The 2,532-nt window shown below is 38.4% G+C and overlaps 1 protein-coding gene across 1 annotated transcript in view; it reads left to right on the top strand.

The window, feature by feature from the left end:
- RSPRY1 (ring finger and SPRY domain containing 1) overlaps window positions 1-2,532 on the top strand; it is a 37,901-nt gene that overhangs the window by 920 nt on the left and 34,449 nt on the right. The window lies entirely within an intron of this gene.

Below are 2,532 nucleotides of genomic sequence, written 5' to 3'. Positions count from 1 at the left end.
TTAAAACATAGGAACCAGCCGTTTCTGGACATAGTGCAGGTGGAGTGGGGGGAAGTCCGTCCCACCGACACTCCGTGCGTGACTCTTGGATCAAGCTTTTGTTCTACCTGCTACCTCAGTTTCCCTGTGTTTGGGGTCGGAGACTGAGGCAGAAATGATCCGCTGAGACTCTTCAGTTCTATCCTGTATAGCTGTCTGAATGAGGTTGCTCCCCCTGGAGTGTTGTACTTTGAACTTCTAAAGGTTAGAAGAGTCTATTTAATTGACTGAAGGGAGTCCCCTGGTTGGCCAGGCCCCTTACCTGCCATCTCCTCCTCCTTAACCTCCTTGGGTCTCTTCTGTAAAATAACACAGTGTGTGAAAGTGTTTTGCAGAGTACAAGCTGTGTGAAAGTATTGTGATTCTGCCATCAAAGGGGTTGCTGTTGAGGAGTGAAAGTGAAGGCTCTTTCTAAACTGTGAAACAGTATGTAGATGTAAGGGATTAGCATTAATACAGTTGTTGATCACCTATGGAGTGGGGGAGTCATATTGTACTGAAAGCTTCAAGGTTTCCAGCTTTTTAGGTCATATAGTCTAAACCCATGATTTCAGCTCCTGCTTAGATGGGGGTGGAGGATGGTTTTTTCCCAGAGTTTTAATTTACTTTGAACCTCTGATGATACTGCAAGAGATAGCACTATGATATACTCTTTTCCTTCAGGAATTTTTTTTTTTTTTTCCTGACAGCTGAAATTTTCTTCCAGGCAATTTAATCTCATTATTGTAAACCCCCCGCCCCTTTTCCATATACATGTATTTGTGGCCTCTTTATGTACAGGTAGTGAGTATCATGTGTTCTCCCTCAGTTTTGATTTTATAAATGAGACCTCTGTTTTTTCTCCATAAATATTATGCCTTCCTGTAGTCACTCCAAACCATACATTATGAGGCACATTAGCAATGGCTTTAAAAGTTTTTTCCCACAACGGTTGTTTCTGCTTTTCACCCATGTATAGTTTGCACTTCCTGGGATGACATCTTGCTTTGTAAATCCCTCTATGAGGTTATAAGTACTGTGTCCATGTATGACATTTTCCTAATTTTGGGTTAGTTGCAATTGTTCGAGCTGGTTTAACGAATATTGAGTAATTTGTGATTTTTGAAGTTTCTTTTTTTTCTAAACAAAAAGCTGACTTGAATTTCCTGTTTTTCTAATCTTACGTTCCATGAGCCTTTTTTGAAAAAAATCCCTGTGGTGATTCTGTGAGCTTTCTGGTTCCCAAGATACACATTGTCCAGACCTGCTGCTTTAATTTAAAGTCCTGCTTTTGCCATTTTCATAAACACTTCATTATTTCTGCACTTCATGATTATTTTTACTTTATTGATTATAAGAAGTGTTCCAGCATAGTCTATGTGGACTTTTTCTGCTTCATCAGCAAAATAACTTTTCACTTAGTAAATTGGCCAAGAATCAAGGGGAAATAAAAACTTAGCATTTTGTGTGAAAAGTGAAAGTCGCTCAGTTGTGTCCGACTCTTTGCGACCCCATGGACTATAGCCTGTCAGGCTCCTCTGTCCATGAAATTCTCCAGGCCAGAATACTGGAGTGAGCAGCCACCCTTCCCTCCTCCAGGGTATCTTCCTGACCCAGTGATCGAACCTGGGTCTCCCGTGTTGCAGGCAGATACTTTACCTAGGTTACTTAAACTTAGAAAATTTCTGTTTTGTGGTGGAATTCTTGTAAAGTAGGATGTGACAGTCACAGGGTTGCAAAAGTAAGTGAAAAGTCATTGGACACCACAGACGGGAACCACAGTGGAACCAGTAATCTATTTCAAAAGAGTTATGGAGTGGGGTAGTAAACTATTTAGCTTCTCGTCAAATATTTGGGCATTTTCAAAGCATTTCCCATTGAATTTGGATAGTTTTTCCTGGTATTCAAATTATAAAATTGAAAAACAGAATAGTTAAGAAATAGTGAATGCCATAACTTGGGCCACAACCTGAGGAGGAGACTTTCCCAACTTTGTAGGAATGCAAATAAGTGACTATGTTCCCTTTGGTTTATCTGTTCAATATGTTATCTTGTGAAATAGTTTTCTTGCCAACCTTTATGATTAGAAAAAAGTACATATTTGTTCTATTTTACTCTCAATGTCTGTTTTAAGAGGGAATGCTTGCTGGTTCAGTATGTAAAATCAATTTTTTACTGTAGATAACTATGATATATACAAGGCTAACTGAGGTAGTACCTAATAAGTAGTGGTGAACTCTTGGAGAGTATTCCACTTTCTCCCTCTCTAAGCTTTGGAAAACTAAAAATGCATTAGAGACAGCAGAGGATTGATACACTCCTTAAGTTTGTTAAGGAATGAACCCTGCATGTAACTTTCTTATTGCTTGAAATTATAGTTTTCAAGCATAATTTCATGGGTCTTGTATACATCAAGTAGAAAGTTTTGAAATACCTTATTTGGCAGGTTTATTATTACCTCAGTTTAATGTTTCAGTGTTAGTTGTTTTTTTTTTTTTTTTTTTATCCCTTTTT

Source organism: Bison bison, unplaced genomic scaffold (assembly GCF_000754665.1).
Source record: "Bison bison bison isolate TAMUID 2011002044 unplaced genomic scaffold, Bison_UMD1.0 scf7180017864473, whole genome shotgun sequence".
In the NCBI taxonomy this organism is placed as follows: domain Eukaryota; kingdom Metazoa; phylum Chordata; class Mammalia; order Artiodactyla; family Bovidae; genus Bison; species Bison bison.
Note: the sequence above shows the minus strand (reverse complement) of the source record. Positions and strands in the feature narration are given on the sequence as shown.